The following is a 15,000-nucleotide window of genomic DNA, read 5'->3' on the forward strand; positions in this document are numbered from 1 at the left end:
CGTCGGGGTGGGCACCTTGGCTGGGTTTGCCCCGGCTGCGCTCCGAAGCGGGGTTATTGGAGCGCCGCCTCTTTTTTTGTCGGAGCGTTTGGTGGGGTTTCTCGCATTGGCTCTTCCGAGGCCCGGTTGCCACCCTGGCGCGCACGAAGTCGGAAGTAGGGTTAATTGCCCGGGTGCGCACCTTTGCCAGGGTGGGCACCTTACCTGGGCTGCGCACCAGGGCGGGCTCAAGATGGCACGCGCGTTCCGTTTTTTTCACTATCTTTCAAAACGGAAATTTTAAAATCTCCTTTTTTTTTTGCCTTTTCTGGAAATTAGTGAAGGCAGCGCATCAAAGGTGCGCACCTCGCTGCCCACCTTGGTGTGCTCTGAGGTGCGCACCCGGGAGCGCTACGAAGTGTGCTCCAAGGTGCGGCGTGCACGTTGTCGGAGCCCGGTTTGCCCCGGGTGCGCACCTCGCCTGCACCTTGGCCGGGGTGGGCACCTTGGCTGGGTTTGCCCAGGGTGCGCTCCGAAGCGGGGTTACTGGAGCGCCCCCTCTTTTTTTGTCAGAGCGTTTGGTGGGGTTTCTCGCATTGGCTCTTCCCAGGCCCGGTTGTTGGGTGCGCTCCCACCCTGGCGCGCGCGAAGTTGGAAGTTGGGTTAATTGCCCGGGCGCGCACCTTCGCCAGGGTGGGCACCTTGGTGCGCACACCTTGGCTGGGCTGCGCACCAGGGCGGGCTCAAGATGGCACCAGCATTCCCTTTTTCTCACTATCTTTCAAAACGGAAATTTTAAAATCTCGTTTTTTTTTTGCCTTTTATGGAAATTAGTGAAGGCATCGCATCAAAGGTGCGCACCTCGCTGCCCACCTTGGTGTGCTCCGAGGTGCCCACCACGGTGCGCAACGCCGGTGCGAACCCGGGAGCGCCCCGATGTGTGCTCCAAGGTGCGGCGTGCACGAAGTCGGACCCCGGTTTGCCCCGGGTGCGCACCTCGCGTGCACCTTGGTGCGCACACCTTGGCTGGGTTGCGCGGCCTGGTGGGCACCATGGTGCGCACCAAGGAGCGCTCCGAAGTGTGCTCCAAGGTGCGGCGTGCACGAAGTCGGAGCCCGGTTTGCCCCGGGTACGCACCTCGCGTGCACCTTCGCCGGGGTGGGCACCTCGGCTGGGTTGCGCGCCCTGGTGCGCACCAAGGAGCGCTCCGAAGTGTGCTCCAAGGTGCGGCGTGCACGAAGTCGGAGCCCGGTTTGCCCCGGGTGCGCACCTTCGCCGCGGTGCGCACCATGGCGTGCACGAAGTCGGAGCCCGGTTTGCCCCGGGTGCGCACCTCGCGTGCACCTTCGGCGGGGTTGCGCGCCCTGGTGGGCACCATGGTGCGCACCAAGGAGCGCTCCGAAGTGTGCTCCAAGGTGCGGCGTGCACGAAGTCGGAGCCCGGTTTGCCCCGGGTGCGCACCTCGCGTGCACCTTCGGCGGGGTTGCGCGCCCTGGTGGGCACCATGGTGCGCACCAAGGAGCGCTCCGAAGTGTGCTCCAAGGTGCGGCGTGCACGAAGTCGGAGCCCGGTTTGCCCCGGGTGCGCACCTCGCGTGCACCTTCGCCGCGGTGGGCACCATGGCGTGCACGAAGTCGGAGCCCGGTTTGCCCCGGGTGCGCACCTCGCGTGCACCTTCGGCGGGGTTGCGCGCCCTGGTGGGCACCATGGTGCGCACCAAGGAGCGCTCCGAAGTGTGCTCCAAGGTGCGGCGTGCACGAAGTCGGAGCCCGGTTTGCCCCGGGTGCGCACCTCGCGTGCACCTTCGCCAGGGTGGGCACCTCGGTGTGCTCCGAGGTGCGAACCCGAGAGCGCTCCGAGGTGCCCACGAAGTCGAAAGTCGGGTTAATTGCATTGTTTTCCCCGGGTGCGCTCCGAGGTGCGCAACATCGGCGCGCACCAAGGAGGGCTCCGAAGTGTGCTCCAAGGTGCGCACGATGGCGTGCACCTCTGGTGCGCACGATTCGGAGCTCGGTTTGACCGGGGTGCGCACACCTTGGCTGGGTTGCGCACCTTTTGTGCGCTCCAAGGTGCGCACGAAGTCGGAGCTCGGTTTGCCCCGGGTGCGCACCTTCGCCAGGGTGCGCACCTTGATGCGCACGCCTTGGCTGGGCTGCGCACCTTGGTGGGCGCCATGGTGCGCACCTTTCGTGCGCTCCAAGGTGCGCACGAAGTCGGAGCTCGGTTTGCCCCGGGTGCGCACCTTGGTGGGCGCCATGGTGCACTCCGAGGTGCCCAAGATTGGTGCGCACCAAGGAGCGCTCCGAAGTGCGCTCCAAGGTGCGCGCGAAGTCGAAAGTTGGGTTAATTGTCCGGTTTGCCTCGGGTGCGCACCTTGCGTGCACCTTCGCCAGGGTGGGCGCCTTGGTGCGCACACCTTGGCTGGGCTGCGCACACCTTGGCACCCGCGTTTCCTTCATTTTAAATTTTTTTTTTTTACAATCTCTCAAGTGGGAAATTCTATAATCTCAACTTTTTTTGCCTTTTCAGGAAACTTTTGAATGGAGCGCATCATTGGTGCGCTCCGAAGTGTGCTCCAAAGCTCTCTCCAGCTGCGTGCACCTGCCCCGGCCGCGCACCCGGCCCCGCCCAGCTTCGCTCACCTGTCCCGGGCGTCTGGTGCGGAACCTTAGAGTAAGAAACATCACCGTGCACCTTGGCCAACGTGCGCGACTCGACCGAGCGCGCACTGGCCGAGGTGCACACCGATTTCACCTGGGTGCGCGCGCAGCACCTCGGGCGCACCGGGGTGCGCGCACAACGCCCGGGTTGCACCGTGGCCTGTGTGCTCGGGGCGCCTCGGGTGCGCGCTCGGTGTCGCCCCCGCGCGCGCGGTAGTGCGGGCAGCGCACCCCGGCCCGGCCCGGCCCCGACGAGAACGCAAACGGGCAAAAGGTTTATTCAAATAGCATTGCGACGCCCGGCGAAAAACTAAAAAAGGGTGCAACACCGGGACTTCCCGGGAGGTCACCCATCCCAGTACTACTCCGGCCCAAGCGCGCTTAACTGCGGAGTTCTGATGGGATCCGGTGCACTAACGCTGGTATGATCGCACCCGTTATGAGCTTGTCGCAGTGTGTACTTAGCAAACCGCGACCCACGTGCGAATCCACCCCGGCCACCCACCCCCGTCGAGGTGCACACCCTCCCTCGCGAAGTGCGCCCCGTTCGCCAAGTGTGAGCCCTGCCCGGGTGCGCGCACCTTGCTAGGGCGTCGGGTGTGCACCCGGCCCGGCCTACGTGCGTGCACCTGGAGGGGGCGTCGTGTGCGTGCAGTGTCCCGTCTGCAACGCGGTGCCCACACACCACCTCGGGCGCAACGACCTGCGCTCACATGTGGGCCGAGTGCACCTTGGTGCATGTTCGGGGCGCCTCGGGTGCACGCTCGATCTTGCCCCGGTGCACCAAGGCGCTCGGTTTGCCCCGGGTGCGCACTTGGTGCAAGGTGGGCACCCAAAATAGGGATCAAGCACCAAAACACAAGTTTCGGGATGCAAAATGGGACCCAAGGACCACAAATGCGTTCCAAGACCCATGATGGGTCCACGAGAACAAAAATGTGTTCCGAGACTTAATAAACAAATATTGGGTTTTAGGAGAAGAAACATGCTCTGATGCCCAAAACGAGAATCGACCCCGAAAAGGCCACAGGCCAAAAGTGGGATGCGAGACAAAAAAAAATGGGACCCGAGGACCAAAATTGGGTTCCCAGGTCGAAGACAGGGCAACCGGACAAGAAACGACCTCTAAGGCTCGAAATGAGTCCCGACGACTAAAACTTGACAAGAAGCACCCATCAGGCACCCAACTCGACACCCATGGGATGCCGACCCACCCGGGCTTCCACCTAGCACACCTTGGCACCCACCCACCCTCGCACCCAACCTCGCACCCAACTTAGCACCTTTGAACCCACATTGGCACTCACCCTGACCCTGGCACCTTGGAACCCACATTGGCACTCACCTTGACCCTGGCACCCACCTTTGCACTCACCTTGGGACCCACCCTGGCTCCCACCTCGGCACCCACCCAGACACCCACCTTGGTTCCTTGGCACCCACCTTGGATCCTTGGCACCCACCCCGACACCCACCTTGGCACGCAACTTGGCTACTTGCCACCCACCTTGGCTCCTTGACGCCCACCCCGACAACCACCCCGTGACCTACCCTGGCTAGGGTTGGTGCACACCCACCCTGGTGCCCACCTTGGCACCCACCCTATGACCCACCTTGGCACGCACCTTAGTACCCACCCCGTTACCCACCCTAGGACCCACCCCGTGACCCACCTTGGCCAGGGTGGGTGCACCCACCCTGGTGCCCACCTTGGCACCCACCCATCCTAGCACCCAGCCTGTGACCGGGCTTGGAACCCAACCTTGCACCCGCACCCGTCTTGGCCAGTGTGGGTGCGCACCCATCCTGGCACCCACGTTGTGACACACCCTTTAACCCACGCACCCTAGCACCCACGTTGGCACCCACCTTGGAACCCAACCTAGCAACTTGGCACCCACCCCGTGACCCACCTTGGCATCCACCATAGCAGTCGCCGACTTGGCACCCACCTCGGCACCCACCTTGACACTTGTGGACCCACCTTGCCACTCACCCTAGCATCGACCCATCCTAGCACCCACCCTGGCACCTTTGCACCCTAGCACTCACCCATCCTAGCACCTAACCTGTGACCCACCTTGACACTCACCCTCGCACCCACCTTGGAACCCAACCTAGCACCCACCCACCCTGACACCAACCCTAGCACCTACCCACCCTTGCACCCACCCTGTGACCCATCTTGGCACCCACCCATCCTACCACTCAACCTATCACCCACCTTCTCACCCACCTTGGCATCCACCTTAGCACCCACCCACACTGGCACCTTGGCACCCACCTCGGGCAAGGTGGGTGCACACCCACCCTGGCACCCAATTTAGAACCCACCGAGCATGTTACCCACCTTGGCACCCACATTGCAGCCCACCCTAGTACCCACCCTATGACCCACATTGGCATCCACACCCTAGCACCCAGGCACCTCGACACCCGCCTTGACACCCACCCTAGCACTGAACCTGTGACCCACCTTGGAACTCACCCTAGAACCCACCCACCCTGTGAACCACCTTGGCATCCACCTTAGCACCCACCCACCTTGGCACCCACTCTAGCACTCACCCATCCTAACACCCAACTTGTTACCCACCTTGGCACCCGCCCTCGCGTCCACCTTGAAACCCACCCTAGCACCCACCCACGCAGGAGCCCACCTTGGCACCCAACCTAACACCCACGCATCCTGGCACCCAACTTGTGACCCACCTTGGAACCCACCCTAGTACCCACCTTTGAACCCACTATATCACCAACCCACCTTGGCACCCACCCTATGACCCTCTTTGGAATCCACCCTAGCACGCACCCACCCTGGCACCCACCATGGAGCGCACCCTAGCACCCACCCACCTCGGCACGCACCTCAACACCCACCTTGGTGTGCGCACTGCGCCAACCTCTCAAAGACCCTATGTGGTGCGCTCCAAAGTGTACACCTTTGGTGCGCTCCAAGGTGCGCACCTTTGGTGCACACCGAGGTGCACACCAAAGTGTGCACCGAGGTGAGCACCAAAGTGCACTCCAGGGTGCACACCAAGGCGTGCACCTTTGGTGCGGTCAATGCAAACGAATTCGGAAGTTGGGGTCGATGTCCTAATCGCTGCTGCAGACTACACGTATGAGAATCGGACAAATAGCTTTATATAGGGGAGGTGTTGCGTTTGATGGGTCGACTCCCCTGGTTGTGTGCACTGCACCAACTTCAAAGACCCTGTCTTGTTTAAGAAGTCAAAAGTTGGGGTGGATGTCCTAATCATTGCTGCAGTCTACGCATGTATGAGAATCAGACAAATAGCTTATATAGGGGAGGTGTTGCATTCGGTGGGTTGACTCCCCTGGTTGTGCGCACTGCGCCAACCTCAAAGACCCCGCATAGCAGAAGAAGTCGGAAGTCGGATTTTGGTGAGCACCAAGGCGTGCACCTTTGGTGCGGTCAACGCAGACGAATTCAGAAGTTGGGGTGGATGTCCTAATCGTTGTTGCAGGCTACACATGTATGAGAATCAGACAAATAGCTTATATAGGGGAGGTGTTGGGTTTGATGGGTCAACTCCCTTGGTTGTGCGCATTACGCCAACCTCAAAGACCTTGTTTTCGTTAAGAAGTCAAAAGTTGGGGTCAATGTCCTAATGGCTCCTGCAGGCTACACATGTATGAGAATCGGACAAATAGCTTATATAGGGGAGGTGTTGGGTTTGATGGGTCGACTCCCCTGGTTGTGCGCATTACGTCAACCTCAAAGACCTTGTTTTCGTTAAGAAGTCAAAAGTTGGGGTCGATGTCCTAATTGCTCCTGTAGACTACACATGTATGAGAATCAGACAAATAGCTTATATAGGGGAGGTGTTGGGTTTGATGGGTTGACTCCCCTAGTTGTTCGCATTACACCAACCTCAAAGACCTTGTTTTCGTTTAGAAGCCGAAAGTTGGGGTCGATGTCCTAATTGCTCCTGCAGGCTACGCATGTATGAGAATCAGACAAATAGCTTATATAGGGGAGGTGTTGGGTTTGATGGGTCGACTCCCCTGGTTGTGCGCATTGCGCCAACCTCAAAGACCCTGCATTGCGGATGAAGTCGAAAGTCAGAGTTTGGTGTGCTACAAGGTGTGGTCGAAGGTGCTCACCTAGGTGTGCACCTTTGGAGCACAGGAAAAGTGCCCTCCAAAAGTGCGCACCTTTGGAGTGCACAAAAGTGCCCTCCAAAAGTGCGCACCTTTGGAGCGCAGAAAAGTGCCCTCCAAAAAGTGCCCTCCAAAAGTGCGCACCTTTGGAGCGCAGAAAAGTGCCCTCCAAAAAGTGCCCTCCAAAAGTGCGCACCTTTGGAGCGCAGAAAAGTGCCCTCCAAAAAGTGCCCTCCAAAAGTGCGCACCTTTGGAGCGCAGAAAAGTGCCCTCCAAAAAGTGCCCTCCAAAAGTGCGCACCTTTGGAGCGCAGAAAAGTGCCCTCCAAAAAGTGCCCTCCAAAAGTGCGCACCTTTGGAGCGCAGAAAAGTGCCCTCCAAAAAGTGCCCTCCAAAAGTGCGCACCTTTGGAGCGCAGAAAAGTGCCCTCCAAAAAGTGCCCTCCAAAAGTGCGCACCTTTGGAGCGCAGAAAAGTGCCCTCCAAAAAGTGCCCTCCAAAAGTGCGCACCTTTGGAGCGCAGAAAAGTGCCCTCCAAAAAGTGCCCTCCAAAAGTGCGCACCTTTGGAGCGCAGAAAAGTGCCCTCCAAAAAGTGCCCTCCAAAAGTGCGCACCTTTGGAGCGCAGAAAAGTGCCCTCCAAAAAGTGCCCTCCAAAAGTGCGCACCTTTGGAGCGCAGAAAAGTGCCCTCCAAAAGTGCGCACCTTTGGAGCGCACAAAAGTGCCCTCCAAAAGTGCGCACTTTTGGTGCGCACCAAGGCGCTGGTTCGGTCGTTGCAGGCGAGTTCGGAAGTTGGGGTCGATGTCCTGAGCGGAGGTGCAAACTACACAGGTGTCGGAATCGGACAAATAGCTTATATAGGGGAGGTGTATGCTTCGATGGGTCGACTCCCCAGGTTGAGCGCACCGCGCCAACCTCAAAGACCCTACGGTATGGATGAAGTCGGAAGTTGGGTCCGATGACCGATTCGATTAGTAGGTATGCTCATGAGGTCGGAATTTGGGTCCGATGACCTGCCATGTGCAGGAAGGCGAATGTTGACACTGTGCGTTGCAAGGTGCACACCAAGGCGCTGGTGCGGTCTTTTTAGTCGAGTTCGGAAGTTGGGGTCGATGTCCTGATCGGAGGTGCAAGCTACACAGGTGTGGGAATCGGACAAATAGCTTATATAGGGGAGGTGTATGCTTCGTTGGGTCGACTCCCCGGGTTGAGCGCACCGCGCCAACCTCAAAGACCCTACGGTATGGATGAAGTCGGAAGTTGGGTCCGATGACCGATTCGATATGTAGGCATACTCGCGAGGTCGGAATTTGGGTCCGATGACCTGCCACGTGCAGGAAGGCGAATGTTGGCACTGTGCGTTGCAAGGTGCGCACCAAGGCGCTGGTTCGGTCGTTGGAGGCGAGTTCGGAAGTTGGGGTCGATGTCTTGATCGGAGGTGCAAACTACACAGGTGTGGGAATCGGACAAATAGCTTATATAGGGGAGGTGTATGCTTCGTTGGGTCGACTCCCCGGGTTGAGCGCACCGCGCCAACCTCAAAGACCCTACGGTATGGATGAAGTCGGAAGTTGGGTCCGATGACCGATTCGATATGTAGGCATACTCGCGAGGTCGGAATTTGGGTCCGATGACCTGCCATGTGCAGGAAGGCGAATGTTGGGACTGTGCGTCGCAAGGTGCGCACCAAGGCGCTGGTGCCGTCGTTGCAGTCGAGTTCGGAAGTTGGGGTCGATGTCCTGGTCAGAGGTGCAAACTACACAGGTGTGGGAATCGGACAAATAGCTTATATAGGGGAGGTGTATGCTTCGATGGGTCGACTCCCTGGGTTGAGCGCACCGCGCCAACCTCAAAGACCCTACAGTATGGATGAAGTCGGAAGTTGGGTCCGATGACCGATTCGATACGTAGGCATATTGGCGAGGTCTGAATTTGTGTCCGATGACCTGCCATGCGCAGGAAGGCGGAATTTGGGTCCGATGACCGAGTTGATGGCGTGCCATGCGCAGAAAGGCGGAATTTGGGTCCGATGACCGAGTTGATGTTGATGGCCCGCCATGCACAGGAAGGCGGAATTTGGGTCCGATGACCGATTTGAAGGCGTGCCATACGCAAAAAGGCGGAGTTTGGGTCCGATGACCGAGTTGATATTGATGGCCCGCCATGCGCAGGAAGGCGGAATTTGGGTCCGATGACCTGACATACGCATGGAGTCCGACTCGGGGGCCGATGTTCGATTCGATGACTTGCATTGTGGGTAAAGTCGGAAGTTGTGGTCTTTGACCCGATTCGATGACCAGACTTCGGCTGCTTGAGAATCGGACAAATAACTTATATAGGGGAGGTAGTGTTCTCGAGCATCCTCCCCCCGTGCCCGTTTATGTCGATTGATGCTGGTGCTCGACTGGTTGGAGCGCTCGGATGCAAAAATCTTGCACCAGGATTTATCGATTGTGATGGACACGGCAAGTCTCCTGATTGCTATGCAGGAGCTCATCGTGAATCTCTATGCGGCCTTGGTATGGACTCGACCTGCGGAATGGTTCGGCAATGGTAGTCGCTCCAACACGTCCTTGCAATGGCCACAGAGGTGATTCGACTAGAGCTCCAGTCTAGCTTTTGGGTTGCTTGGCGGACTGGTATAGCCGCGATCGAGTTCCGGCCATGAACGTTTTAGATAGCTCTTGGGCTTTCTGGGACGGAAGTCGGAAGTTTGGGCTGTTGTCCGATTTGATGACCATTCTTCGGATGTGTGAGAATCGGACAAATAACTTATATAGGGGACTGTGTTGTCTCACGTAGCCCCCTCCGTGCCCCTCTATCTCGACCGATGTTGGTGCTTGAAAGGGTTGGGATCGCTCGGATTTATAAACGTGCACCACCATTTGTCGAGTGTGAGGGACGCGGCAGGTCTCCTAAATGCTATGCGGGCGCTCTCTGAGAATCTCTATCCGGCCTCGACACAGACTAGTCTTGCTGAATGGTTTGGCACTGGTAGTCGATCCAACACGTCGTTGTTGTGGCCGCCTAGGCGATTCGATTCGAGCCCCCGTCTAGCTTTTGGGTTGCTTGGCGGATTTTGCCCTATCCGCAAGTGAGCTCGGTCCCTAAACGTTCGAGAAACCCGATTGCTATGCGCCGACTCTCTTTCTTGCGAGCCTCCATCTAGCTTTTGGGTCTCTACGGAACGGAAGTCGGAATCTGGGACCGTTGTTTGATTCGACGAGGCAGACTACGGTTGTGCGAGAATCGGACAAATAACTTATATAGGGGAGGTGTTGACTGGAGCATTCTCCCCCGTGCCCCTCTAACTCGACCAATGCTGGCGCTCGAACGGTGGTAGCGCTCGGATTTTCATTGAGCGCCAGCATTGGTCGATTTAGAGGGGCATGCGAGATTCCCGAATGCTATGCGAGGGCTCTAACGGAAATGTCTATTGGTTTCGGTATGGATGCAATTGCGAGTGGTTCGGCAAAGGTAGTCGTTCCGATGCGTCCATGTCGTGGCCAAATCGATAATTCGATTTGAGCCCTCGTATAGCATTTGGGTCTCTCGATGTGATTCCGCATTCCAGTCCCTTTGGGCACTGCTTGAGCCGCATCCCAGGGGGTTCCCTTCCCAATAATCTGCCTCGCAACCCGATTGCTATGCGGTGAGGCTCCTCGGCCGCCTCGGAACTATCTGTGTATCAGACGCATCGCGGGATAAGGGGTTGGCAACGGTAGTCGCCCCAAGCGCGTCCGATGCTTGGACCATTCCGAGGCGGCCCTGAAGCCTCTTCCGTCTAGCCGTTGGGTCCTTCTCGCCGCATCCCTCGCCTCGCACCCCGATTGCTATGCGGTGAGGCTCCTCGGCCGCCTCGGAACTATCTGTGTATCGGACGCGTCGCGGGATAAGGGGTTGTCACTGGTAGTCGCCCCAAGCGCGTCCGATGCTTGGACCATTCCGAGGCGGCCCTGAAGCCTCTTCCGTCTAGCCGTTGGGTCCTTCTCGCCGCATCCCTCGCCTCGCACCCCGATTGCTATGCGGTGAGGCTCCTCGGCCGCCTCGGAACTATCTGTGTATCGGACGCGTCGCGGGATAAGGGGTTGTCATTGGTAGTCGCCCCAAGCGCGTCCGATGCTTGGACCATTCCGAGGCGGCCCTGAAGCCTCTTCCGTCTAGCCGTTGGGTCCTTCTCGCCGCATCCCTCGCCTCGCACCCCGATTGCTATGCGGTGAGGCTCCTCGGCCGCCTCGGAACTATCTGTGTATCGGACGCGTCGCGGGATAAGGGGTTGTCACTGGTAGTCGCCCCAAGCGCGTCCGATGCTTGGACCATTCCGAGGCGGCCCTGAAGCCTCTTCCGTCTAGCCGTTGGGTCCTTCTCGCCGCATCCCTCGCCTCGCACCCCGATTGCTATGCGGTGAGGCTCCTCGGCCGCCTCGGAACTATCTGTGTATCGGACGCGTCGCGGGATAAGGGGTTGTCACTGGTAGTCGCCCCAAGCGCGTTCGATGCTTGGACCATTCCGAGGCGGCCCTGAAGCCTCTTCCGTCTAGCCGTTGGGTCCTTCTCGCCGCATCCCTCGCCTCGCACCCCGATTGCTATGCGGTGAGGCTCCTCGGCCGCCTTGGAACTATCTGTGTATCGGACGCGTCGCGGGATAAGGGGTTGTCACTGGTAGTCGCCCCAAGCGCGTCCGATGCTTGGACCATTCCGAGGCGGACCCGAAGCCTCTTCCGTCTAGCCGTTGGGTCCTTCTCGCCGCATCCTTCGCCTCGCACCCCGATTGCTATGCGGTGAGGCTCCTCGGCCGCCTCGGAACTATCTGTGTATCGGACGCGTCGCGGGATAAGGGGTTGTCACTGGTAGTCGCCCCAAGCGCGTCCGATGCTTGGACCATTCCGAGGCGGACCCGAAGCCTCTTCCGTCTAGCCGTTGGGTCCTTCTCGCCGCATCCCTCGCCTCGCACCCCGATTGCTATGCGGTGAGGCTCCTCGGCCGCCTTGGAACTATCTGTGTATCGGACGCGTCGCGGGATAAGGGGTTGTCACTGGTAGTCGCCCCAAGCGCGTCCGATGCTTGGACCATTCCGAGGCGGACCCGAAGCCTCTTCCGTCTAGCCGTTGGGTCCTTCTCGCCGCATCCCTCGCCTCGCACCCCGATTGCTATGCGGTGAGGCTCCTCGGCCGCCTTGGAACTATCTGTGTATCGGACGCGTCGCGGGATAAGGGGTTGTCACTGGTAGTCGCCCCAAGCGCGTCCGATGCTTGGACCATTCCGAGGCGGACCCGAAGCCTCTTCCGTCTAGCCGTTGGGTCCTTCTCGCCGCATCCCTCGCCTCGCACCCCGATTGCTATGCGGTGAGGCTCCTCGGCCGCCTTGGAACTATCTGTGTATCGGACGCGTCGCGGGATAAGGGGTTGTCACTGGTAGTCGCCCCAAGCGCGTCCGATGCTTGGACCATTCCGAGGCGGCCCCGAAGCCTCTTCCGTGTAGCCGTTGGGTCGTTCTCGCCGCATCCCTCGCCTCGCACCCCGATTGCTATGCGGTGAGGCTCCTCGGCCGCCTTGGAACTATCTGTGTATCGGACGCGTCGTGGGATAAGGGGTTGTCACTGGTAGTCGCCCCAAGCGCGTCCGATGCTTGGACCATTCCGAGGCGGCCCCGAAGCCTCTTCCGTGTAGCCGTTGGGTCCTTCTCGCCGCATCCCTCGCCTCGCACCCCGATTGCTATGCGGTGAGGCTCCTCGGCCGCCTTGGAACTATCTGTGTATCGGACGCGTCGCGGGATAAGGGGTTGTCACTGGTAGTCGCCCCAAGCGCGTCCGATGCTTGGACCATTCCGAGGCGGACCTGAAGCCTCTTCCCTCTAGCCGTTGGGGCTTTCTCGCCGCATCCCTCGCCTCGCACCCTGATTGCTATGCTGTGAGGCTCCTCGGCCGCCTTGGAACTATCTGTGTATCGGACGCATCGCGGGATAAGGGGTTGGCAGTGGTAGTCGCCCCAAGCGCATCCGATGCTTGGACCATTCCGAGGCGGCCCTGCAGCCTCTTCCGTCTAGCCGTTGGGGCCATCTCGCCGCATCCCCCACCTCGCACCACGATTGCTATGCGGTGAGGCTCCTTGGCCGCCTCGGAACTATCTGTGTATCGGACGCATCGCGGGATAAGGGGTTGTCACTGGTAGTCGCCCTAAGCGCGTCCGATGCTTGGACTATTCCGAGGCGGCCCTGCAGCCTCTTCCGTCTAGCCGTTGGGGCCATCTCGCTGCATCCCCCACCTCCTCGGCCGCCTCGGAACTATCTGTGTATCGGACGCATCGCGGGATAAGGGGTTGGCAGTGGTAGTCGCCCCAAGCGCGTCCGATGCTTGGACTATTCCGAGGCAGCCCTGCAGCCTCTTCCGTCTAGCCTTTGGGGCCATCTCGCCGCATCCCTCGCCTCGCACCCCGATTGCTATGCGGTGAGGCTCCTCGGCCGCCTGGGAACTATCTTCGTATCGGACGCATCGCGGGATAAGGGGTTGTCACTGGTAGTCGCCCCAAGCGCGTCCGATGCTTGGACTATTCCGAGGCGGCCCTGTGGCCTCTTCCGTCTAGCCGTTGGGGCCATCTCGCCGCATCCCCACCTCGCACCCCGATTGCTATGCGGTGAGGCTCTATCGGCCGCCTTGGAACTATCTTCGTATCGGACGCATCGCGGGATAAGGGGTTGTCACTGGTAGTGGCCCCAAGCGCGTCCGATGCTTGGACTATTCCGAGGCGGCCCTGCAGCCTCTTCCGTCTAGCCGTTGGGGCCATCTCGCCGCATCCCCCACCTCGCACCCCGATTGCTATGCGGTGAGGCTCCTCGGCCGCCTTGGAACTATCTTCGTATCGGACGCATCGCGGGATAAGGGGTTGTCACTGGTAGTCGCCCCAAGCGCGTCCGATGCTTGGACTATTCCGACGCGGCCCTGTGGCCTCTTCCGTCTAGCCGTTGGGGCCATCTCGCCGCATCCCCCACCTCGCACCCCGATTGCTATGCGGTGAGGCTCCTCGGCCGCCTTGGAACCATCTTCGTATCGGACGCATCGCGGGATAGGGGCTGTCACTGGTAGTCGCCCCAAGCGTGTCCGATGCTTGGACCATTCCTAGGCGGCCCTGAAGCCTCTTCCGTCTAGCCGTTGGGGCCTTCCCGCCCCATCCCTCGCCTCGCACCCCCGATTGCTATGCGGTGAGGCTCCTCGGCCGCCTTGGAACCATCTGTGTATCGGACGCATCGCGGGATAAGGGGTTGGCACTGGCAGTCGCCCCAAGCGCGTCCGATGCTTGGACCATTCCGAGGTGGCCCTGAAGCCTCTTCCGTCTAGCCGTTGGGGCCTTCCCGCCCCATCCCTCGCCTCGCACCCCGATTGATATGCGGTGAGGCTCCTCGGCCGCCTTGGAACTATCTGTGTATCGGACGCATCGCGGGATAAGGGGTTGGCACTGGTAGTCGTCCCAATCGCATCCGATGCTTGGACCATTCCGAGGCGGCCCTGCAGCCTCTTCCGTTTAGCCGTCGGGGCCTTCCCGCCGCATCCCTCGCCTCGCATCCCGATTCCTATGCGGTGAGTCTTCTCGGCCCGCCGCGGAACTATACCTGTTATTGCTACTGCATCCTTCGGCTGGTAACCTCCTCTGCCGCCTTGGAACGTTCTCTTTGTCGGACGCGTCGCGGGATAAGGGGTTGGCACTGGTAGTCGCCCCAAGCGCGCCCGATGCATAGACCGCTCCGAGTCGACCTTGCTTTCAGCCTCTCACATGCATAGACCTCTCTGAGTCGACCCTGCAGCCTCTCACGTTTAGCCTTTGGAATCTCGCCTCACAACATGATTGCTATCCTTGATGCATCCCTTGCCTCGAGCCCTGATTGCTTTCTTGGCTGCATCCCTCCTCTCCTCACAGCCCGGTTGTCATCACTGCTTCATCCGTCGCTTCATGCATTCTGGCTGCTGGCCCTTCCCACCGCACACCTCGATTGCTATCTCTTCTGCATCACACACCCCGATTGCTATCTCTGCTACATCCCTCGGCTCTCACTTCTGCATCCTTCGCCTCACACCTCGATTGCTATCAATGCTGCATCCGTAACCTCACACCCCGATTGCTATGCGGGGAGGCTCCTTGGCCGCCTTGGAAATTTCTGTGTGTCGGACGCACCGCGGGATAAGGGGTTGCACTGGTAGTCGCCCCAAGTGCGCCCGATTCTTAGACCGCTTCGAGGTGACCT

The 15,000-nt window shown here is 59.7% G+C and overlaps 1 non-coding gene across 1 annotated transcript; it reads right to left on the reverse strand.

The window, feature by feature from the left end:
* Window positions 1-2,956: 2,956 nt before the first annotated feature.
* LOC131864000 (5S ribosomal RNA) lies at window positions 2,957-3,075 on the reverse strand. The gene has a single exon (XR_009362892.1). It is a non-coding gene; the product is annotated as a 5S ribosomal RNA (ribosomal RNA).
* Between the last annotated feature and the right edge of the window lie 11,925 nt (window positions 3,076-15,000).

Source organism: Cryptomeria japonica, unplaced genomic scaffold, assembly GCF_030272615.1.
Source record: "Cryptomeria japonica unplaced genomic scaffold, Sugi_1.0 HiC_scaffold_74, whole genome shotgun sequence".
Classification (NCBI taxonomy): Eukaryota; Viridiplantae; Streptophyta; class Pinopsida; order Cupressales; family Cupressaceae; genus Cryptomeria; species Cryptomeria japonica.